Source organism: Stenella coeruleoalba (genome assembly GCF_951394435.1).
Source record: "Stenella coeruleoalba genome assembly, chromosome: 2".
Classification (NCBI taxonomy): domain Eukaryota; kingdom Metazoa; phylum Chordata; class Mammalia; order Artiodactyla; family Delphinidae; genus Stenella; species Stenella coeruleoalba.
In genome coordinates this window covers 39,479,860-39,498,606 of record NC_137147.1, presented here as the reverse complement: position 1 = coordinate 39,498,606, position 18,747 = coordinate 39,479,860, and the positions used below count along the sequence as shown (strand labels likewise).

General features: G+C 43.5%; 1 protein-coding gene across 2 annotated transcripts in view; it reads left to right on the top strand.

Moving 5' to 3' along the window:
- The window catches only part of PRKCH (protein kinase C eta), a 221,954-nt gene that overhangs the window by 91,490 nt on the left and 111,717 nt on the right, over window positions 1-18,747 (top strand). The window lies entirely within an intron of this gene.

The following is an 18,747-nucleotide window of genomic DNA, read 5'->3' as shown; positions in this document are numbered from 1 at the left end:
TCTGTATCTTTGGACTTCTCTCCATCCCCCTTCAGTTTGCTTCTCCGGGCATCAGTGTTCAGCACACTGGTGTCCTCACGCACATCCCTGGGGATCTGTTTTAGTCCGGGGATTTCACTCTGCCTGTCGCTCTCCACCCTGACATCTGTGTCTGTAGTCCAGCCCTCTCACCTGAGTGTCAGCCTCCCATATCCAGTCACATGCTGGGAACCCCCACCTCGGTGTTCATTCATTCTTTCAGTTAGCAAACATGCATCTTCTATCCCCATGTTCCGTTGAATATGAAATGTTAGCTATGGTGGAAGAAAGCATCCCCCCTCTGCCAGGTGTCTGATCCCGTTCCCATCTCTTTTCTTTCCTCTTCCTTCATGGGCTTCCATTCCTCCTCCTGTATCTTAAAAGTGAGCACCTATAAGATCCTTATAGGGTCTTTCATCTTCAGGGAGACTGTCAGTTATTACCTGCAGCCTCAGTTCTTCCCATGAGCCTTAGTTCAGTGATATCTTTCAAACACCTTAGACTCAGACCCGAGTCATCATTCTCCTCCCTTCTCAACCCCCTCTGCCTACTCCATTTCTGTCCTTGCTACTTCTCTTCTCCTAGACACCCAAACTCGAACCGACATATTTCCCCCACCTAAGTATTTTGTCTCTCCAACTAAAAACAAAAGCAGTGTGCAGTTCCTGCTCTGTTGTGTACCTCAGTCTGTGCGCCCCGCCCCCGACATCTGTGAGGGTATGAAGTGAGGCAGAGAGAAGTGGCTCCTACCATGTCCCGTTCTAACAAGCATCTGCAGAGCCCCCATCCCCTTCCAGCTGTGACATTAAGTAATCACAGTAGAAGTGATGTTTTTGGAAGAGGTTTCATCCAGACTTCCATTTCCAACCAGAAGGAGAGCTAGGGAAGAAGATTAGCCATTGAAAGATGAGGATGTAGAATCAGTTTAATGAGGATTCTTACTGGGGATGTTTGCAGGAATTATTTTAACAACACTTACTTTAGACTATGCTATTGCAGTCTTCTTTCCTTTTGGCTAGTGGATTCCTTAACACCATATGGGGCCACTTCCGTCACTTTCCTGTTACCTTCAGATTTTTTTCTTCTCTTTGCCTCACTTTATACCCTCACAGATGTTGGGGGCGGGGCATGCAGACAGCTTTATTGAGGTACAGTTGCCTAATAAAATTACAAGGTGTTTAAAGTATACGTCATAGTGATCTGAGATACATATGCATCATGAAAGGATTTGCACCTAATTAACATCTGTCAATACCTTCTATTTTTAAAGTTATTTTTAATTGTAGTAAAATCCGTTTAACATAAAAATTTACCGTCTTAACCATTGTAACTGTACAGTTCAGTGATATTTATTACATTTGCCTGCGCAACCATCACCACTGTCCATCTCTAGAAATTTTTTCGAAACTGAACAGAACTCTTGTGAAACTAAAACTCTACCCATTAAGTAATAAATCCCATTCCCCCTCTCCCCAGCCCCTGGCAACCATCATTCTTCCTGTTTCTATGAATTTGACCACTCTGGGTATCTTTTATGAGTGGAATCATACAGTATTTGTCCTCTTGTGACTGATTCATTTCACTTAGTATAATGTCCTCGAGATTCATCCATGTTGCAGCATGTATCAGAATTCCCTTCCTTTTTAAGGCTGCATAATATTCCACTGTATGTAAATGCCACATTTTGTTTATCCATTCATCTGTCAGTGGACTCTTGGGTTGTTCACCTTCAGTTTTAAAACAGTCTCACATTAATATTTTAGACCGAATCCTGTTCATTTTATTTATTTATTTTTTTAAAAAAATTTTTTGTAGTACGTGGGCCTCTCACTGCTGTGGCCTCTCCCGTTGCGGAGCACAGGCTCCGGACACGCAGGCTCAGCGGCCATGGCTCACGAGCCCAGCCGCTCCGCGGCATGTGGGATCTTCCCGGACTGGGCCACGAACCCATGTGCCCTGCATGGGCAGGCGGACTCTCAACCACTGTGCCACCAGGGAAGCCCCTGTTCATTTTAAAAGCTCCCATCTCACAGTCAGTTGAGGCCTCCTTGACTCACCTCCCACAACTGTGACCCGGCTGCTTGGAGTGAAGAGGAGGGTGAAATCTCTTTTTCTTTTGAGGTATAATTGATATATAACATTACATTAGTTTCAGGTGTAAAATGTAATGATTTGATACTTGTATATATTGTGAAATGATCACCACGGTAAGTCTAGTTAACATCCATCACCATACATAGTTACAAAAAAAAATTTCTTTCTTGTGATGAGAACTTTTGAGGTCTACTCTCTTAGCAGCTTTTAAATATACGATACAGTATTACTAACTGTCGTCACCATGTTGCACGTTACATCCCCATGACTTGTTTATTTTATAACTGGAAGTTTGTACCTTTTGGGAGGAGGGTGCAGTCTTGTCCTGAGATCCAACATTCCCTTCTGTCCTTCCTCTCCCCACTTCTTCTCCTCTCTTCCTCCCCTCCTCTCCCCCAAGAGTGATTGTCTTGGAGCCAGCCTCCCTTCCTCTGCTTCAGGTTGGGGAGGGAATAGACTCTCAGCCCCTCTAATGCTGAAGTCCCCTTCCTTTCTCAGACTGGTTCTGACTTTGAGGGAGTGTGCAGACCTGGTGATGGGGTTACCGGTTCTGTCTCTAGGAAGCCCTGCTGCGGTGGGGGGGTGCTCTCAGAACTTAGATTTGGGGTACCTAGCACCTTTCGTCCTCAGTGAAAATTTTAGGACAACAGGAAAAGTCCCACCCAACCTCCTGCTACACTTAAAAAATTAAAGGGGACCTAGTTCTAGATGACTGTATGATCACTGACTGCAACTTCAGTCTCTCCAGAGGTGAGACCTTTTCCTTAAGGTGAACTTCTTTGAAAGGGCTTCCTCCCACTGTCTGCATCCCAGATTGCTTTACCAAATAGAATCCCTATTAGTGTCTCCTTTTTTGGTAACCTTCCCTGGTCTACCATCATTTTAACTGAAAGAGCCTTGTTTCTAGGGCTGTTCGTGCAGTGTAGCAGCTCTAAATGGCTGGCTTAGTGGTTTCTAACCCTGTTGGTTAGCAAGGCTTTTGCTAAATTTCCCAGCTCGCCACATAAGTGTAGCTACTTAGACTCTGTGTCTTTTGGGACCAATGATGTATTTAATGGCAAAATTAAATTCAGTAAAGTCTCTAATTGGATTTTGTTTCATTTACAAAAGTATGTAAACACGAGTTGTATATATGTTAGCCATGTTTTGTGGTCTGAGACAGTGTTTGGTGCATTGCGGATTCATCTTCCTTTATAAGGAGTCCACCCCAGCCCTTCTAGACCCACAGCTTAGCAATGGTCCCAGTAGCCAGTTTTCTTCAAAAAAAAAAAAGAAAAGAAAACAGCCTATAGAGTGATTGAATCTTTATCTTACAAAACTTGAGCGTCTACATGAAAGCCTCTAGGTTGAAAGTATGTTCGTGTGTGCAGCTGGTTTGGGTGGGAGGGCTTTTTCGTGGATGCTTCTAAGAGCTGATGAGGAAGCCACGCCGGGGTTGCTCCTCTGCTGGGAGGGCAGAGGCAAGGTCATCTGACCCGCTGATTACACTTGAAAAGGGAGAGTGTGTCTTTTGCCACCTCAAAGGGCAGCTGTTTATTGAATTTATCCACCCTACAATTGTTTTCCATATGGAATGTTTCCTGGAGAAGGATCTAACATCTGCACAGGTCTATCCTGTTTCTTGGCTGTGTTTACCAAAGCGAGTTCTGCTCTTACGTTTACCCTGCGAACCGCACGTACGGCGTGAGGGTGGGTTTGGCCCGCCGGTCCAGTTTGGGGAGGTCATACTTTGAAGCATGTTGCATGTTTGACAGGTCAAGCTCCTTCAGTCATTCATTAAATATTAAGTTGGTCCCGGGCCAGGCACTAGCCTGTGTCCTAGTGATAAAAAGGGAAATGTTGACAGCATCTCTGCTTTCAAAAAGCTTACAGTCTGGAGAGGAATAAACACAGTCAGCGTGACACGTCATGGTTGCTGCACAAGGGGCCAGGGTGCCTCCTGGAAGAAGGCCTGATGGCTTCAGGAGAGAGGGTGGGGACAGAAGGTGAAGCTGGGCTCAGAAGGAGAGCCACGTGGGATGGGTTATGTGGATTCTGTCTCTGTATCTTGTAATCTTAGGATTAGCCTAAGCTAGGGGTGTCGGTTTCAGGTACTGAGAGATGTCTCAGAGACCCTCAGAGTAGCCGGAAGCCGTTGTGACAGGTTGGGCAACTGTACTTATTCCTCTGACCCCAGAATCAGAATTATCCCTTTGCTTGGCATCAAAAGATGCCCCTTGGTCCCTGGGTTTTGCATTGGAATTAGTAAATAGGGAATTCACTGGCATAGATTGAAAACCTCCTGAAGGCTGCCTCACAAGAGCAAGGACGTTAACCCTGAAGCCCGGGCCATTTTCCATCCTGAGAATTAAGCTCTGCCGCTTCGTAAATTCCCATCGTGGTTTCAAATGAAGAGGCCATTGTTCCTTTTCCTTCCTAAAAGAAGCAATATATTTAACTTCTGGCTTTCTGCCTGACTGATGGAGGGTTGATCTCTATGAAGCCAACACCCGTGGCTTCCCAGCAGGACAGACCCTCAGTGTTCATCTCATCTTCCCCTCTCTGGTTGAAGTTATTGAGATTCTCAACTGGCTCGGTAGGAGTCTTGTGTTAAGTCCTAGTAGGTGGCTACCTGGCCTGGATTCCCACCCTGTGTTTAAAGATAAAAAGACAAGGTCGTAACTCTTTTAGCAGCTAGAGATTCTCCAAAAGACCTATTATGGGAATTTAAAAGCAAATGTCTGATGGGAAAATCTGTACTATCTTAGGACTTTGAAGCCCAATACAAAAGAGTCTTTATAGTTGTTGAATAGTTCAGGTCCGGGCAGGTGTCCAAGAGGAGAAGTTTTCAAACTTATTTTTAAGCAACAAAATACTTTTTCCCCCCAGATGAAATCTACAGAATTCAAATACCATAAGGTTTCTCAACCTTGGCATGATTGGCATTTTGGGTGGGATAATTCTTTGTCATGGGGGCTGTTCTGTGCGTTATAGGAAGTTTAGCAGCATCCCTGGCCTGTACACTCCAGATGCCAGTGGCAACCCCAGCCTCGCTCCAGTTGTGATAGCCAAAAATATCTCCAGACATTGCTAAATGTCCCCAGGGGGCAAAATCACACCCAGTTGAGAACCAATGCACAGTATATAAAACTGATTTTTTTTTTTTTTTTTTTTTAAAGAAGGAACCAATGCTTTGGAAGGGGGATTAAACTCCTTCTGAACTCTGCCCAGGGTTCCTGACCCTTGCTGGTGGTATTTGAGGAACTGGTGTGGGGCTCTGAGGTACACAGGTGCACAGTCCCAGAGGGATAGGTTGTCATTTTCAAGATCTGGAACATGGGGAACTGGTTAAAATTTTAAAAATCTAAAATTAGACAAACGTACAAGTATTTTGAATGTACACTGAACAGTTACATGTGTATGAAGGTATACTTTGTAGGTGTACTTGGCTCTGTAGAATAAGGAAAGAGAGATGGTTGGATGATAGCCACCTAACTGCGTATGCACTGGCCTTTGGCTACCACATTTTGTCCTCTTTTACCAGGGATGCCAGCTGGGGGCATGTGGCTCTCAGCCCCATGCCAGAGCCCACCCTTGCTGTGTGACCCCCAGCTTCCGTGAGACTCAGCAGAACCAGCTCTCCTCAAGGTGGTTCTGATCAAGGTAGGATCGAAGTGCGGGCCAGTACCAGCAGCCTCTTTCAGCCAGATTCTAACTGGATCCCAGTTTGGATCGTTGTTCTGAAATCATTGGATGGGGTTTCGTACTTCTGTGCTTCGTACTTAGGGAGTATCACGTGCTTTTGTACACGTGTGAGTGACTTTCAGGGAGCCCAGCTCTGCCTCCTGTCCCCTGCCACTCTGAGCACCAGTTGGGGTGGGAGGAGGGCTCTGGGAGTTTGGCACGTGCTGCTCCCACCTTTTCCTCCCTGACCCAGGTGGGGAAAATGTGTGGAAGCCTATCCCAGAGGCAGCCTCTGTAGCCCAGGTACGTGGGTGTCAGTGTAAAAAACAATACCGCTGAGTCATTCTCACCAGTGGGCGGACACATGGGCTCAGGGAGGGCGGGGATTGTCTGCCTAGAGGGCTCAGCTTCAGTCCGTCTGTCCAGCAAACTCCCCCTAAGCCCATGCCACAGCTGGAGTCCAGCATTAGATCACTGGAGAGCCTGTGCCTTGCTCGAGGGCTCACCCCTCGTCCCAGCCATCTGTTGGGCTGCTGTTGAAGGTCTTCGGCCCTTAAAGCAAAGTTCTGTTTTCCTCGAAGATGGCATGACCCCTACAGTGAGCTATGGGGACAAAGGAATGAATAAAACTCATGTACCTATATGTCCGTCTGTGGGTCTCTAACCCTTCTTAGAAATCCACTCCCAGAAATCCTGCAGGAGTCTGGCAGCAGTTTGCCTAGAATTCCTGGATGAGGCTGTGAAGAGCCAGTGGTAATGCTTCTCCGTCCCCCCGCCCTCTCCCACTGCTGCCACCATGGGCTGGAGGAGAGGAGCTCGGGGGGCGCCTTGGGTTGGAATTGGGTGAGGGATCTGAGACCCCCCAGCTCCAGAACATCTAGAAAAAAGGTTTCTACTTCTTGCTTAAAAGGTTTCTACTCCTTGTTTGAAATCCATTTTATTTACTTAAATCTTTGGTGTGGATTATGGCTGTAAGCACACAAACCACTGAGCTAAAAACAGAGGCTCAGCAAAGGTTACCACTGATATATGAGTATATGGTAGATGTTATCTCGTGGATGGTTTGATGAGTGACCCAGGTATATAACTGGTTTGTTTTGAAAGGGGAGTAGAGTTCCCAGGACTCCTCCCCGAAGTGCTCTAACAAGTGGCTGCATTTTCTGACCTCTGTACTTTTGTCATCTTTTATCATCTAATTATGCAACCCGTTTTAGGTGCTGCTGAGATATGAAAACTAAACATATAGGATTGAATGGGTTTCAGAGCTAGGAGTTGCAGAAAATATTCTTACACTTATACATAACTGTATAATGTATACATTGTTCTTATGTGTATTCTCCTCTTTTTTTTTTTTTTTTTGCGGTAGCGGTCCTCTCACTGTTGTGGCCTCTCACTGTTGTGGCCTCTCACTGTTGTGGCCTCTCCCGTTGCGGAGCACAGGCTCCGGACGCGCAGGCTCCGGATGCGCAGGCTCAGCGGCCATGGCCCACGGGCCCAGCTGGTCTGGGGCACGAACCCGTGTCCCCTGCATCGGACCGGGGCACAAACCCGTGTCCGCTGCATCAGCAGGCAGACTCTCAACCACTGCGCCACCAGGGAAGCCCCTATTCTCCTCTTTAATCATCACATATCAGCCCTTGTGACCTTGGTTCTCTCTTGGCCGTATCTTGAGCGAATTTCAGGAATCTCATAACGCTGAAACCTCTCGGTGTCTTTCTTGATCTGTGCAGGCTCACGTTCCTCCTTCCTGCCCAGGTCTGGTATTCATCTTCCTTCTAAATTTCATCTCCTACTAGGCCTTCATACCCACTGTAGTTGCAGCTATAGTATACTACTTGTGGGTACCTGAATGTGGCAGACTCTTTTATACTTCTGTTTACTTATCCATTCATTCATTTCTTCCTCCATCCATTCACTCACTCACCCATGTATTCATTCATGGCTATTGATATGCGAACACTAGGGATACGTCTCCCTACCCCCACATACCCCTAGTTCACAGTCTGAACAGGTAAATGTGAGTCTGCGTGATAAGAGCTTTGGTGGTGGGGCTGGAAACACTACAAGGGGACAGTCAAACCCTGACTTGAATAAGGGTCAATGAGGCAAGCAAGTCCTTAAGGAAGTTGTTTTACAGGGAGGTAGGGTGGGAGAGTAAGGACAGGAGAGAGGAGGGCTAGCCTGGAGCCCAGGGCCAGGCAGGGATGGATGAATGTTAAGGGTTTAGTGCAGGCAGATAAACCAGCACGTGTGCTGCTTTGAGGACTTTGCCCTGAGGCCTGGAGGCAGCCACTGAAAGGTTTTTCAGAAGGAGCTGGCTGGGTGGGAATGGCTGAAACAGACTCTTTTGGGTATTTCCTGTTCCTTCTGCTTCTCCCCCTGACCCAGTGCTGCTCGGGCTTTGGATTCAGTGCAGTCAACACCTCCCCCTGCGTTGCTTCAGATTCCCGGGCTCTCTCCAGGCCCCCTCCTCTGTCTCATAGCACCCTGGACACGCAACCTAGAAATAAGGCAACAATTGCTTTTGTATTTTAACTCTCTATTGATTTGCGGGTCCTTCCTGCTAGACCACTGGTTCTCTGAGTTTAAAATACAGATTCTGGGTTCCTACCCCAGATATTCTGATTTAGTTTGGAATAGAGTCTGGGAATCTCCACTTCTTAATAAGCAGAAATATTCTAGCAGAGTGTGAGTTTAATGAGGCTCTATGTCTTACGTGTGTGTGTACACACTGTACACACACACACTGACACCCACACACTTTGTCTTAATCATACTGGGTTGGCCAAAAAGTTCATTCAGGTTTTTCCATACCCTCTACCATCGGAAAAACCAGAATGAAGTTTTTGGCCAACCCGATACTTAAAGCCATATTTAACAGAGTGCCTGGTACATAGTTGCTATGCTACACGTTTGGTCTAATGGAAGAAGTCGCCCAAATTTATATATATAAGTAGCGTGGGAGCCTAAATTAAAGCTCACGGGTGACTGTGAGGCCAGGCTCTTTTACAGATCACTATATCACAGCTGCCACATTGTGATGGCCTCGGAGAAGCAGGCAGTCCCATTGAACCACAGAATCCTAGAGACCCAGAAATGGGAACAAGGGATCTTTAACTTGCATTTTATGATTTTCAGTTGTGTGTTGGTGCAATCTGCAAGGATTCCACTAATGGGTGTTAGAACCTCATTATGATGGATCCTGTGAGGATACAAAACCTAGCTCTGGCCTCCAAGAAATCTTTGGTCTACTTGAGGTAAAAGGGAAAAATGCACAGGCAATTGAATGACTTTGTGAGATGGGGAAGGCCGGGTGGGGTGCTGTGCATGGACGAGCATCAGAGCCATGCGCTGATAATGAAGAGGAGAGCGCAGGTAGCTAGAGGGGTCTCCAGATGCCTTGGGATGAGGAAGCACTTGGATGAGGATTGGCTTGGGGAGAGTGAACAGCTGTTCGTGCTGACGAGAGTGACCTGGGCAGAGTCTGGCTGGAGGAAGGGCTCTGAGTGGCAAGGACGCCAGCTTGGAGCAGGTCTGTGTAGAGGGGCCACAGGTGTTACTCTGGAAAGGGATATTGGTCCAGCCTTGGGGGGGCCTTCAAGGAAAGGCTGGGGATCTGGGTACTTGGCAGTTTCAGGCAAATTCAGCTGTTTAAAGGTCTGTTTTCCTTGTCTCCAACTCTGTGCACCTTAACAAAGTCATGCATTTCTGAATCTAAGAGAACAACCATATACTTCTTTTTTTGGAGAGCCACACTTGAGTTCCAGGTGAGTGGAAAGCAGACCAGAATGCATCCAGGGACCGTTTTGTCTGGCTCTCCCTAGGGAGGAGTGTTCTCATGTCACCACCTGTTCCTCGTGCCCGTGCCCTGCTCACACCACCAAGCTGTCACGTTCCCTATGGTGCCATGCATTTGCCAGTGCCTTCAGTGAAAACACTTAAAAGATCAGAACTATGATTTCCCTAGTCATTAATGCAAAACACAGTGCTACAGCCTCCAGACACGTGATCTCGAATAAAGTTTTCAGTTCACACTGACCCTGTCATTGCTGAAGCCCGATTCTTCACTCTTTCACAAGTCTGGGCAGACAGCCTCACTGAGAATGTTTTCATCAGAGGTGTCACTTCTTAATAACCCTTTGATCCAGGATAACTTCTTCATAGTCTTAGATGGTAGTTTTGCCCCAAGGAAGTATAAGAGGACTCCCGTGAAGGCTCTTGTTTTCTTTAGAGTTTGCCACAAATACTGGCAGAAGAAAGTCTTCTATTGTTAAAATTATTTATACAGTTTTAAGTGAAGGCTGTAGCTTATTTTAAAATGTTTCTGTTTTGAGTCTTTTATCTACAATTAGAGCGTGAAGCTGGAGTACCCTGTCCTTGTGTTCACAGAGGAATTTTCTCACACAGCTACAAGAAAATGCGGAAAGTTTTGTTTGAGGAAATTCGACTCTTTCATCTCTCATGAGTTACTGCTTCAGGAGCGCAGTTTACAAAGTGGATTAGAGTCAGCTTGTAATGGGGAAATATATGTGCTCACAAAAGCAGCAACATGGCTCTCCCCTCGAAATCCCACCTTGTTACCGGTCAGCACCAGATGCTGAGAATTACTGAGCTTTCACCTGGCTCTTAAACACCAAAAATGTTTTGTTTACATTAGTGGGGACTCTTATTTTGGGAACGTGAAAAATTCTGTGTCTGTCAATCACAGAAAATATTCCCCATTGGTTTGCTTCTGAGATTCAATCATTGCCTAAAAATTAAAAAAAAAAGTTTTTACTAGGTAGACTTGTCTCTAATTGTCTCTTTAAAATACTTTTGGGACTTCCCTGGAAGTGCAGTGGTTTAGAATCCACCTGCCAATGCAGGGGACACGGGTTCAGTCCCTGGTCCAGGAAGATCCCACATGCTGCGGAGCAACTAAGCCCGTGAACCACAACTACTGAGCCCAAGAGCCACAACTAATGAAGCCCGCCTGCCTAGAGCCCATGCTCTGCAACAAGAGAAGCCACCGCAATGAGAAGTCTGCGCACCTCGATGAAGAGTAGCCCGCGCTTGCCGCAATTAGAGAAGAGTCCTCATGCAGCCACGAAGACCCAACAGAGCCAAAAATAAAAAAAATAAAATACCCCTTTTTTGGAGGTGAGGGAATGAGGTGGCTCAAACTTTGAGTAACGATAGTTTTTCCTTTTTTGCATAGATGGTTTAAAGAATTTTGAATGCCATTGTTCCCATCCCACCCTTATCCCCTGTTCCACATTCATGGCCAAAGGTTTAAAAAAAGTTCTTAAAGGAAGCAACGTTAAAGCAAGAGGGACTTATCTCTTAAGTGTTACAGAGCACTCCTACAGTTTTACATTCAGTTTCCAGTTCATCTGGAGAGTAGAGGGAAACATGAAAAGCTTCATTCCTTACAGATCAAGTGAAACCGGTTCCTATCTTCTCATTAAAACAAGTAAGAAACAGAAAAAGTAGACTCTTTTTAGGCCTCTTTCATCAGAATTACTGTGTCACGTCAAGGAACCAATTGGTAAGCTTTGGGCAAGAGCTCAAATAGAACTGAGTGAACACTCTGTTTCTCAAGGGCAAATGGTAGAGGTTTATAAATGCTTTGCAGTTAGAGGGCGTGCTCTCATCCACTGTTTTTGATCTTTGTGATCAAAGATGGATATGAGGATTTTTTAAAAAATACGTCTGTACAATAGCTCGGGACGCTGCTTCCACGTAAAGAAGGCGAGCAGTCACACCCATTGCTGATGCTTTCAGAGCCTTGGGCAGTCTTGGAATTTGTGTTCTTTGGACTCTGCTGAAGTTGCCTAGTTGCAGTGGCAGTTGCTAAAATCAAATGTACTTCAGTTAGTAAAGAACTTGACAAAGATATTAACAAGACTCATTTTAATGAGGCCAGAAAAAAAAAATCTGTGTGTGTATGCTAGGAATTGTAAATGGTGATGAAGCAGAATCAATGTAATTGAGATTAGTTTATTAAAATTCAGAAATATTACAATTTAACTGGATTATTTTACTCAGCTAGAGATAGTATAAAAAACTTGGCAAAAGTGATTTTTTACTTTGCTTGCTGGTCAGGATAATACTATATACATGGAATTTTAAAACAGAAGTCTAGATTTTCTCTCCTCCCCACCCATATGTATGTATAAAAAAGTAAACATGAGCCCTAACCTTTCTGAAGCCTTCTTTGCCTTCAATCTGGACACAATCTTGGGCAGAGAGTTCTCAGGTGAATTCCATGCAATTGAATTTTCTCAACAGGAAAAACAGTTGCTAACTTCTCCCCAAAAGTAAACAGCTGTATCAGAAAGCCATAGTACAAATGGAAGACAAACAACTCAATTTTAAAAAAATAGGTGAAAGATTTGGACAGACATTTTCCCAAAAGAAGAAATATGGATGGCCAATAAGCACATGAAAACATGCTCAACGTTTTGAGGCAGTAGGGAAATGCGAATTAAAACCACAATAAGTTACCACTCACTAGCATGACTAAAATGTAAAACACCAACCACACTAAATGCTTAAGACCGTGGAGCACTAGAGCTTTTCAAATGATTGGTGGGAGTGCAAAATGGTACAACCACTTTGAAAAATGGGCAGGCACTGTCTTTCAGAACTGAAATATATCTACTCTATGACCCGGCAATTCTTTTTTTTTTTTTTGTGGTATGCGGGCCTCTCACCACTGTGGCCTCTCCCGTTGCGGAGCACAGGCTCCGGACGTGCAGGCTCAGCGGCCATGGCTCACGGGCCCAGCCACTTCACAGCATGCGGGATCCTCCCAGACCAGGGCATGAACCCGTGTCCCCTGCGTCGGCAGGCGGACTCTCAACCACTGCACCACCAGGGAAGCCCAGCAATTCTTATCTTAGGTATTTATCCAAGAGAAATGAAAGTATATCTCCATGAATGGAAAGAAGATGCCAACTATAGTGTGATTTTGAACAACTGAAGGAATGAAAGAATCAAGAATATATTTGAGCTTGACATTTGGCGTGTTTTCTTTCCTCTATTAGAGGGTCTCAGAGTGGACACCTAGAGAAGGGAATGTAACCCTATTGTACTACTCAGCTCCTTGGTAAGCAATAGTATATAATGAGTTAATGCTGCTTAATACTTTCTTGTAAATCTGTGCTATTAGATATATAAAATAAAATTTTATATCCTCCTGGTGAAACAAACCTTTTATCACTATATGGTCACTTCTCTAATACAAAGGCTTCCCACAGAGAAGCACGACATATACTATTTCTCTTACAATGTATTTAATATGATATAATATGGCTACTCTGTTTCTTCTGATTAGTATTTACCTTGTATCTTCTTTGATTCTTTTGCTTTCTTTTTTTTTTTCTATCCATGTTTTAGGTTTGTGTCATATAAACCACAAGTAGTTAAATTTCTTTTTTTTTTTTTTTGGATAGAGGTTCTTCCCACCACCATCTCCACCAAGTCCATTTTCCCTGCTCTTATGGTTTGGAAGATATAACCTCTTTTTTTAAAACTGGCCATACTTGGAATTTTAATACATCTATGTAACAAACTCTAAAGTTGGCCACTACCTTAACCTTCTACTGAGCAAATAAGGATGTTTAAATGCTTCAACTCCAGTCCCCTTACCCCTGGCTGATGTGTAATTAATTGGTTGCTATTTTTAGATGTCTTTTTACTTTTCTTTTGAAGCTCTATTAACTAGACATTACTTGCTTATTCCATCATTGTTTATACTCACCTAACATGTTTGTAATGTTTTACTCACCATTTTCTTCTGTAGCTCAGACCTTCCTTTGAGGATCCTCCTTCTTGAAGTACATCCTTTAAAAGTACATCCTCCTTCTTAAAGTACATCCTTTAAAAGTTGATTTAGTGAAGGTGTTTGGTGGTGAACTACCTCAGTCTTCTGAAATATCTTTCTCTTCCCCTCATTCTTGAAAGCAAGTTTCATTAGGAACATAGACTCTAAAGAGTTAGAAGGAACTTCAGTGACCATGTAGCCCAGCTTTCCATTTCCAGAGAAAGCCTGCCTCTGGGCACACAATTTTTCCAGGGTCCCTACTGCCTGCAAAATAAAGTACAATTTCTTAGCCTGATAATGAAGATGCCCCTGTCCTGCTCCCATTGTCTCTGCTTCAGAATCCCCACCATCTGTCCTGCTTCTGTGTGGGAAGCCTTTGTATTAGGGAAGTTGGTTTTCTCATTGTTCTCTAGTGCCCATATACTAGGGCTTATGTCAGTCTTCCCAGATAGATCATCCTCCCTAACCTTTATAGGGTGCCTTGGTCTAAGTTCTGCTGTTCCGTCAAGGCCTAAATGAAATGCCTTCTCTGCCATGGAGCCTCTCCTGACCACCCCAGCCCTCTTCCCCTTCCCCTTTCAACCTGTAGATAGCACTTAGCCTCTCTGCTGGGTGCTTTTCATCTCTTTATAGCTTGTGTCTCCAATTGGAATGTAAGCCCATCTGGATAAATGGCCTTCAAACTTCTTTGATCAAGTAGACATCAGTGAACAATTTTTGAGCATACACCCCACATATATGTATATTTTCTTAAATTATATATATAATTATATATATATATATATATATATAGTGTGTGTGTGTGTATATATATATATAGTACTATGATTGCTATAAACACAAAGTATCATAGAATTGAAGTGAGGAATGTGAGAAATAAATAAATGGAAGGTGCAGTAGTTTCTTCCTGTATCCCACCATAACGATTCGAGAAACTTCTTGGAGTAATCTTGCCCTACTTCTTGGTGTTCTGGGCCCTAGTAAATAGTAGACATTTAGTAAATATTTGATGATGGTGCTGCAGTTACGAGGTATTAAAGTGATCAGGTCGGAAGGTGAATATCAGAATTTGCTTGAACCTTGTATTCTCTCAACTCTGGACGTGGGTACGTACTGTTTCCTCTTCTTGCAACATTCTTCCCCATTTTTCCTGTTCCACCTCCCCTTCACTTGTTCTGAAAGTCGTAACTTCATTGTCCTTAAAAAGAAGCCACCTCTGATTGCCGCCTGTCCTGGTAAGGCTCCACCCCTTCCACACTCACATGGAAATGTGTACTATGCACAGTAATAGCCATTTACAGTCTGTCTCCAATGTAGGCTTTCAGTTGTTGAAGGCATTACTCTACCATGTTCACCATTGTACCGCTACTTCCCATCGCAGTGTCCAGCACTTAATAAAGATTCAAAATCTGTGGATTGAATGCACATATGATAGAGAAGGAAGAGGTTGGGTGTCCTTAGAGTCTATATGGGGACCAAGGTTAAAACAAAAGATGAGCTGCCCTTTAGTGTCCAAAATGGGACAGAATACCTGCTTGCCCTCAAAGTGGTTTGTGCATTGAATGACAGCTTTAGGGTTGAGAGGTCTTTTGCTATTCATTTTCCAGCGGAACCCTAGCAGTTTGTTGAATTGTTGTGTATTTAGACTATGTTTACTAGGTTATAATAAAGCTCTGAATTAAACCCAAAATATCCAGACTTTTGTTAATGTGATACGTTGAGCTGGTACTAAATCCTTCAGAAGATGGAGGCATTTGTCACACCTTATCCAGCTATTTGGTGTATTCTTGTATACATTTCTGCTTTTCCTAGAAAGGTATGAACTCTTATTCAAGGATATAGAGTGGGTTGTTTATGGTAATAAAGAAGGAATCCTTTGAATGGATTTTAAGAAAAGAGGATTCATTTGTCTTTGACTAGTGGAATGTTCTTTCTGGTAGCACAGTAATAACAACACTGGATCATTAAGATGGGAATTTATTGCTAATCCCAAACTCTACTTTTATCAGTGGTTTCAGTCCCTGTCAGTACCAAACCTTGGTTTGCATTATTTTTAAAAGTTTAATTTGTCGCCTTTAAATTTTATCTGTCCCTGTTTAATTTAAGGCATAAAGCAATTGTCAAAAAAAACCCAAACAACAAAAAAAGCCAACCTAATAGCCAGATGTATGCTTCTAAGTTGTGAGCCTCTAACAGGAAGTGACCATATGATATAAATAACATTTGATTAAAGCAGCTGTCTCTCTCTCTCTCTCTCTCTTTCCCTCTCTCCTTTTTTTAAAATAACTATCAAATCTGGCTGAGATTCAAAGCCCTGGCATCAGTGTTGGAGCACATTTAGTTGTGTGATAAAGGTGTTTTACCTTCAGTGTTAGGTTTTGAATTAGTCTGTTTACAATGAGCAATGGTGCAGTGGTTTTAAAAATCATGTTGAATCAGCAACATGAGGGAGCAGCATTGCTTTCATTCCAGCCATGTAGCTGGAAAAGGAAATGATTAGACATCATACTCCTCATGGCTAATATCCTGTGAAGTTTTTCTAAAATCATGAAATCAGAACTCAAGAGCTTAGAAGGGACCTCAGAAGTCTACTAGTAGAAAGGAAAAAAACAAAAATTGAAAGGGAAATGGAATCAGCCACACTAAAGGGCAGGATTCTTTTAGTTCTCAGCAGGAAACACATGTTTATCTGGAAAAGATTTTGGTTGGACAGGTTGTTTGTGTAAGAATCTTTTTTGTGAGGAAGGAAGACTAACCTGAGCTTGGAGGCTGGCGGTGGAGAGGACAGTCTCTAAGCTGTTAGAGAATGAGATTGAGAAAAAAAGTACAGATTTCAAATAGAGAAACCCTACTTTCATAGGGGGGATGTGCTAATGCTATTAGCTTACTTTTAAGTCAGCTGTGCTGTATATTCATTTTATAAGATATGATTAAGTGGTAACTTTAGTATTAGTTGCTATAAAAGCAGAAATAGTAACTTTTAAAAAGATAGGGAAAATTTATGTCCACACAAAAACCTGCACATGAATGTTTATAGCATCTTTATTCATAATTGCCAAAACTTGGAAACAACCAAGATATCCCTGAGTAGCTGAAAAGATAAATAAACTGTGGTGTATCCAGACAATGAAATATTGTTCAGTGCTAAAAAGAAATGCACTATCAATCCATGAAAAGATACGGAGGAACCTTAAATGCATATTAGTAAGTGGAAGAAGCCAATCTGAGAAGACTACATACTGTGTGATTCCAACTCTATGACATTCTGGAAAAGGCAAATTTTGGAGACTGTCAAAAAGATCAGTGGTTGCCAGAGGTGAGAGGAAGAGAAGGAGATGAATAGGCCGAGCACAGAGGATTTTTAGGGCAGTGAAAGTACTCTGTATATTGTAATAATGATGAGTATATGTCATTATACATTTGTCCAAACCCATAGAATATATAGCACCAAGAGTGAGCCCTAAGGTAAACTATGGACTTCGGGTGATTATGTTGTGTCGATGTAGGTTTATCCTTAGCAACAAATGTACCTATTCCTGTGAATGATATTGATAATGGGGGAGGCTACACATGTGTAGGGCAGGTACAGGGGGTATATGGGAAATCTCTGTACCTCCTCTCAATTTTATTGTAAACCTAAAACTGCTCTAAAAATATATACTCTTCAAAGATATATGGAAAGGGGGCTTCCCTGGTGGCGCAGTGGTTGAGAGTCCGCCTGCCGATGCAGAGGACACGGGTTCGTGCCCCGGTCTGGGAAGATCCCACATGCCGCGGAGCGGCTGGGCCCGTGAGCCATGGCCGCAGAGCCTGCGCGTACGGAGCCTGTGCTCCGCAACGGGAGAGGCCACAACGGTGAGAGGCCCGCGTACAGCAAAAAAAAAAAAAAAAAAAAAAAAAATATATATATATATATATATATATATATATACACATATATATGGAAAGGGAGCTTCCCTGGTGGTGCAGTGGCTAAGAATCCGCCTGCCAATGCAGGGGACATGGGTTTGAGCCCTGGTCTGGGAAGATCCCGCATGCCGCGGAGCCGCTAAGCCCGTGCACCACAGCTACTGAGCCTGCGCTCTAGAGCCTGCGAGCCACAGCTACTGAGCTTGCGTGCCTAGAGCCCGTCCTCCACAACAAGAGAAGCCACCGCAGTGAGAAGCCCGTGCACCACAATGAAGAGTAGCCCCCGCTCGCCGCAACTAGAGAAAGCTCGCGGGCAGCAGCAAAGACCCAACAGAACCAAAAATTTAAAAATAAATAAATAAATAAAATTTTTAAAAAAATTTAAAAAAAATGTGGAAAGACGTTTTAATTGGAAAGTGGTTGGCAAAGTAGCACAAAGAATATGACACCACTTACATAAGATTGCATGTCTATACAGTGTATATATTTGGCATGTTCACCAAAATTTTCAGTGATTATTTGTATAGTAAGATTGAAGATGACTTTTTTTTTTTTTTTTTTTTTGCCGTACGCGGTCCTCTCACCGTTGTGGCCTCTCCTGTTGCGGAGCAACAGGCTCTGGACGCGCAGGCTCTGCGGCCATGGCTCACGGGCCCAGGCGCTCCGCAGCATGTGGGATCTTCCTGGACCGGGGCACGAACCTGTGTCCCCTGCATCGGCAGGCGGACTCTCAACCACTGCGCCACCAGGGAAGCCCCGTGAAGATGACTTTTTAAAAGAAAAAAATTTTTCTTTATTTTCTGTATCATTTGCATTTTCTCTAGTGACCATATATTATCTTTATAAACAACTGTAATGAAAGAGCAAGAAGACATTTTTATATGCTGCCTCTGCTCTGATAAGTGAAACCACATCATGGTTTCATTATCCTCTTAAGTTCAGAAGGTTATCAAAGGGACAGGAGATACCATGAGTGGGACATTTTCTCTCCAGTTAAATTTTCTCTCCAGGTAAAAGAAAAATTGCCAGATAACTGGAAAATGCTTCAATTTTTAAGCATATAAAACCAAGATACTTTATCTAACTTAAGCTTGGAGTTGTGGATAATGCCATTTTGAGATAATTTCCAGATAGTTAGGATGACAGAGTGATGATAGGGACATACCTCCAAGGATCCAATACAAATTTGATGGAACAGAAACATATTTCCTGCTCATCCTGAAAGCTGATGGTTAATGATCCACTAAGCAATGTTT